The sequence below is a fragment of the Fukomys damarensis genome, unplaced genomic scaffold, assembly GCF_012274545.1.
Source record: "Fukomys damarensis isolate Sample0158 unplaced genomic scaffold, DMR_v1.0_HiC HiC_scaffold_17, whole genome shotgun sequence".
NCBI lineage: Eukaryota > Metazoa > Chordata > Mammalia > Rodentia > Bathyergidae > Fukomys > Fukomys damarensis.
In genome coordinates, this window is record NW_022900929.1 from 45,174,740 (window position 1) to 45,181,211 (window position 6,472).

The window sequence follows — 6,472 nt, forward strand, 5'->3', positions numbered from 1 at the left end:
TCGTATTCTTCCTTACAGATTTCAGTAAACTCGAGCCATCTTTTTTTTTGGGGGGGGGGTAGAGACAGGGTCTCGCTAAGTAGTTCAGGCTGGCCTTGAACTCACTTTGTAGCACAGGCTGGCCTCAAATACATGGCAATCCTCCTGCCTCAGCCTCCCCAGTGCTGGGATTACAGACGTGCGCCACCACGCCCAGCTTAAGCATCTTAAACTGAGTGGGTCCTTGAGCCAAATATGAAAGATTACAGGTACAAAGATTTTAACTACTAATTTTTTTTAAAGTACACAAATTGAAGCATGACATATAAATTTTATACTTAATTGTGCAAACACAAAAACTGTTTGAAGTTTGTGTAGAATTTCAGAAAATATACATTTGAATGTTATTTTCCCTTAAATCAGCATTGTGGAATTAACAGTGCAACATTCTTACTTGGAGTCACAGTATAAACCTGAACAAAAATTTTCAGAGGAGTCAAGGGTGGTACCTGCCTATAATCCCAGCACTCTAGGAGGCTGGGAAAGGGGAATCGCAAATTCAAGCCCAATTCTGGGCAACTTGAGATCCTGTCTCAAATTTAAAATATAAAGGGCTAGGAATGTAGTAAAAAGGTGGCTTTGGGTTCAACCCTCAGTACGGGGGCGGGGATGGCTCCTCCAAAAGCAAACCCTTTGTGCCACAAGACAAGCTAAAAAAAAGCAATAAGCATGAAAGCATTTATATCCTACAATGTCAAGATGTCTCCCCGAAAACAAGCAATTTACTGTAACTTTTCAATTAAGAGAGTATCACTAGATTATTACTATCAAAATTTCCTTCTCATTGAATTATCAAACAACAACATGAACTTCATCATCTACCCTATTACAAATCCAATTCTAAGCTCCCACCCAACTAACCCAATTAGAAATTCTTGTGCTGAGTCCAGCAATCTGGTTTGTGTGTGGGGGGTGTTTTTTGTTTTGTACCAGAGATTGAAATCAGGACCTTGCACTTGAGAGGTAAGTGGGAGAAGGCTAAGCTAAATCCCCAGCCCCCAGCAATCTGTTTTAATCAGCTGTTTTGCTGATTCTGTTATCAGATCATGTTGGAGCTCACTGTGAAATCTGTGATGAACCCCTACCCTAGTTAAGAAGCACTCCTTGCCAGGCAGAACAGCTGACAGCTCTAATCCCAGTACTTGGGGGTGGGCTGGACTGAGGCAAGAGGATCATCAGAACTCAAGAACAGCCTGAACTGCATAGTAAAACCCAGTTCAAAAAGACTCAATTCCTTAAGGTGTCTCTTCTTTCCAGTGTATTGACACAAATGTTTTTCTAACACAATAAACCTGCCAGGTGCAGCGGCACATGCCTGTGATGGCCAACTCAGGAGAGGGAAGCAGGACTGTGGCCAAGCTTGAGGCCAGCCTGAAGCACACAAAGAGACAGTTTCAAAACGAAACAAAAATATATGCAGGTGCGTGCTGGTGCATACACGTTTTAATGCCAGCATTCCAGGGAGCCTGAGGCAGGAGGATCACTCCAAGTTTGAGACCAGCCTGATGTACACAGAAAACGTACTTTAAAAAGTTTAAAAGTAAAAATTTTAAAAAAGCAAACCCAAAGGCCGAGATTTAGCTCAGTGGTCCTGCTGCTTGCCTTGCAAGCATCAAGGTCCCCAGTTCAATCCCCGGCTTTAAAAAAAAAAAAAAAAAAAAAAAAAAAAAAACCAAAAAATTTTTAAAAAAAAAAAAAAAAAAAAAAAAAAAAGTAAACCCAAGAACATTACCTTTCACGCTGATTCAATGAATGTTCCAAGGGAAGTCAAAATGCTATGACAATCTTTTATTCCTTTTTTAATCCAAAACCCTTATCATCTATAATGAACACCCCTAATTATGCTTCATCCAGCACCTTGGTTTTCACCAGATCCTCTAGCAAATCTAACATGTACAAAATCATAATCTTTGCAGTTTCCAACGACAATGAGTATACAGTAAAGTATGAATAATGCTCCTCAATGACTAAAGACTGACATACAGCTTGAAAGCAGTTAATAGTAATTACTAATGCAGAAAACTTTATGAAACTTTCTGTATTTTTCAGCCTTTCACAACAAATGACTTGTTTCAGAAATTAAAAGTCTAAAGTCTCCTTATTTTGTAACTATAAAACTAAAATGCAGTTTTGTCCAATGAGATTTGTTCAGTGAAATACAATCAGCAAAGGGGATTAAAAACTAGATTTTGTAACTCCTAGGCCAAGATTCCTTCTACCGTTACACTCCCTAGGTAATTAACACATCTCACTCATCATTAATATAATTAATCTTTAAAATTAAAACACCTAGGGCAGGGGATAGCTCAGTGGCACCACACCTGCCTCAATCACAAGGTCCTGAGTTCAATTCCCAGTACCAAAAAAGAAAAAGAAAGCGAACACCTAGCTAATAATTCCTTGTTTCTAACAGCCATTCCATTTAAAACAAGGTCATATGTAATGTCAAACTCTAGAGATCTAATTATAAATACAAGGTAACGTTTAAATACTCTACAGAAGGAACAGCAAATGTCAAGTAGTCCTAAGAATGATTGACATGGTCCAAATACCTGCAATTCGGTCCTTTTTAAACGCTTCCAAATTGAGAAATAATGCTTACCTAGTTCAGAACAATTAGAAATGTTTGATAATTTTTCGACCAAAGAGTTCCTGACAGTGACTCAGGAATGTTACCTTGGTACATGATCCTCAGGAACCTTTATTTCCAACACAAGGAAGTATCCTTCAATTAATTTCAACACCAGTAACTGCTCTCATATATTAATTTTTTAACATTTACCAACACTTTAATAGATTATTTCCTATTAAATTACTGACCTCACACCTCACTTCTAACCACTTAGCAAGAGATTAGTTTTAAACCCATGTATAATACAAATGTTTAGGCTTTCAAGAATAAAAGGGAGCCGGGTCTGGTGGTGCATGTCAGTAATCTCAGTACTAGTTCAAGCCCAGCCTGAACAATTCAGCAAAACCCAGACTCAAAGTAAAATAGGTCTGGGGAGGTAGTTTCAGGGCTAAAAGTGTCCCTTGGTTTGATTCCCAGTGAAGCAAAAATAAAGATCATGTTTTTGACCTCTACTTTCTATCAAATAGGTTTTAATGGATAAATTTATACAGTATTGATTTATAGTGTGCTTAAAAGCATTAATTTCTGTGAAAAATAACAAACTTTTACGCCTGGATTTTTAGTCATTTTCCAATAAGTGAAGGTGACACTTAAGGGCAACGTAATTTTTTTATTATTTATTTATCATGCTAGGACTTCATCTCAGGGCTTACTGCACACTAAACTCGGGCTGCCACTGGAATATAATCCTGGCAGTTTTTCTTTTTGCTACACTGGGAATCGAACTCAGGGTTTCCGAAGGTTAGGCAAGCACTCTACCACTGTTACACCCCAACCCCCAGTTTATATTTTAAATTTTCCAAAAATTTTAATGTTTCAGTACTTAGGAAATAGGTACTGTAATATTTGCTATACTCAAAATGCTGCTATGCTTATTTGCCATTCTAGAAGGATGGGATCAATTCATGCCAGAATATCCTGTAATGTTAATTTTTTATCACAGGAAATTAACTACAACTTTTTGAAATCCAAGTTCAATTTAGGAATTTCCAGTAACTCGGGGTTACTGTAACTTGGGTTCTTCTGAGGAATAAAATAATAAAATAGTACTTTAGAATCTAGCATTCCAATTATCAAGTAAAACTATTTAACCTACCTATTGAGTGGTCACATTTTTTAGTAGTTTTACTACTGATTTAATATGACTGTGACCACCTTATGCCTTCGATTCTGAGAAAAGTAATACCTACCTGAAACAAAGTTCCACTAACTTATATATTTCAAGTGATTTGTAACCTGCAGACAAAAAGTCAGCTGTAATTATTGTTAATATATTAGTCTACAAAGTTTCCTTTTAAAAACCAAATCGAAAGTAACCACTTCGAGATCCTTTGCTTACAAAGAACAAAATGAAAGCAGTCCATGAAAATCAAATCTACTGCCCGGCCTGGTGGCGCACGCCCAGAATTCCAGCACGGGGTGGGGGGGTGAGTTTGAATCAGGATTGCCGCCAGTTCGAGGCCAGCCTGGGATACATAGTAAGATCCTGTCTCAAAATACAAAACAAACACCTAACTCTACGGTTAAATTATCATCCGTATGGCATTCAGCACGATCCGGAATTAAGAGGCTTGCGGAACATCTACTTGGTAATCCTGTCCCATCCCCCGCCTAAATTTTAAATTTAAGGCAGCCGGCGTGGTGACGCACAACTAAAATCCCAGCAATCGAGGCTGAGGCAAAAGGATTACCCCGAGTTCAAGGCCAGTCTGGAATACAGAGTCCCTGTCTCAAAAAAAAACAAAAAACAACAAACCAAAAAGCAAAAATAAATTTAAGGCAACAAACGTAACAGAAGCCATGACTAATACATTAACTTCAATTATGTTAATGAGCACCTCAATCTTCACTTTTACGGTCTCTCGGAGTCTTGACGATCGTAAAAAAGGAAAAAAGCAGCCGTTAAACGCCACAGCGACAAAAGGATATTTTGCCTGACGATCGTGGCCTAGAGTAAAGTAGGTTCCATCTACGCAGAGGCTGTGGCCTGAAAAACTCTCCCCACTTCGGCCCCAACAAATGGGGCCTACTTACTTGACCGAGGGAAGAATTCCTTCGTCTTTCTCTCCCACACTCCCTCGAGCCTCGTGAGAAACCCAGCGCCTCCCTGACGTCCACCCTCTCCACTTACCAGGAGAGAGATAGATGAGACAAGAGATTCGATTCCGAATCTCCTGCTCCCAGGTTCTATGAGAAGTCGACTGCTGCTCGAGGTCGGCAACGCGGCCTCAACCGCTCAGTCTTCGTCTCTTCACAAAATGGCCCCCGAGTCTCCTCTGCCGCCGAGGCGAAGGCCTAGCCCCCGCCCCACTCATAAGAGCCTTCTTATTGGCTGTGCCTTTTCTCGCTCCCGTTGCTAATTAAACAGCTCTGCCGCTCTTCACAATTTTACCCAATTACAATAGGCAGTGGGTGAGGCTAAACCTCACAATTTCCACATGCGTCACAGGAACTAGTTTGTAACTGGTTGTCTTTCCTGTCACTTAGTGCCTAAAGTCTGGTTATTGGCCATTGTACCAGATGGAGTGGGGGTGGAAATTCGCCTTTGTATCGCGTACTGCTTCACATCCGGGTATCCGGAGGTCTGACTGGCGGCTTCCACGTCCAATCTCTGCCGTTTAGAGCGTCTAGCGGAAGGCGGGCTCACACCTCGGAATTCCCGCGGCGCGAGGGTGGGGAGGGGCTAGGACTGCAGTCAGCGTGCTCGGAGAATCTTCCCTGGCCTAGGGCCTAAGAAAAAGAAAACGCGCCAAAACAAAACTCCGCCACGCTGTATGGGTAAAGAAAGGGCTTAGAGTGGGAAGGCAGCGATGATGAACAGACCGTGTTCAAATGTAGAAAATTAGCCTGCCCTACGCTTTTCCTAGCCATTTCTCGTTTCCTGATTCTTGTCAGCTTCCTCCCGGACATCTGCACTTCTCAGCCCCGTCAGGCCCTTTCTTTCTACCACATTTTCACCCAAGCCAACCGACTTCTCCATTTCCACTCCAGTACCAAAAATAAAGGAAGTGTACTTTTTTTATTATTTTTATTTTTTGCTTTTTAGCGTAAAACAATACATACATACAAGAAAAAAAAATTTGTTTTTCAAACATTATAGAAAGGGTTACCAATGACCAAGGTGAGCGTCCCCGTTCCCCAAGTGTTAGCTTTCTTAAGAATGCTTCAGCTCTCCTATTCTGCTTTCTTTTCCCTCACTAATAATCTACAAGCCTACCACAGTGGCCTGGCCTTCGGTATCTGGTCTCTTAAATACCCTCATCCTGAGGGCCTGTGTCTGGCTTTCAGTCACCACCTACGAGGCCTTGTGAACCGGTCTAGATCTGCTCTGAAAGGGGAGACTTCTGTGTGGCTGATGAGAAGCCAGCTCATCCTCAGTGCCATGATGGAACCCAGGGCCTCCGTGCTAGACAGGGCCCTGCCCACCTGTGGGTAGGTTAAGCCTCACACCATCAGACGTCCGTCGCTGCGTTTGTATATATATTAAGAGATACATGAATATGTGAAGACAGTATTAGTTGCATTAGTTTTGAGTTCGTTCTGAGTTCCAGAGAGATTCACAAGAAAACATGCTATTATTGCCTTTGCTGAGAGAAACTTGCCTTTTTCACCAGTGTCTCTTTCTGTAACTGAGTTTTTTTCCATAAGCATGTGTTGTTTTAAATTAAAAAGCATAGAAGAAAAAATACACTAAATTATTAATAGCCTCTCCTGTTTCTCCAGGACAAGCAAATAGACTGTCATGTGTGTGTGTGTGTGTGTGTTGTATGTGTATATTTTTTTCTTTTCTTTTAACAGCAC

At 40.9% G+C, this 6,472-nt stretch overlaps 1 protein-coding gene across 2 annotated transcripts in view; it reads right to left on the reverse strand.

The window, feature by feature from the left end:
- Hnrnpc (heterogeneous nuclear ribonucleoprotein C) overlaps positions 1-4,958 on the reverse strand; it is a 58,105-nt gene extending 53,147 nt beyond the window's left edge. For both annotated transcript variants that reach the window (XM_010637832.3, XM_010637831.3), the window contains exon 1: positions 4,803-4,958. The gene's annotated coding sequence lies outside the window, so the exon portion shown is untranslated. The remainder of the gene's footprint in view (positions 1-4,802) is intronic.
- Positions 4,959-6,472: the final 1,514 nt, after the last annotated feature.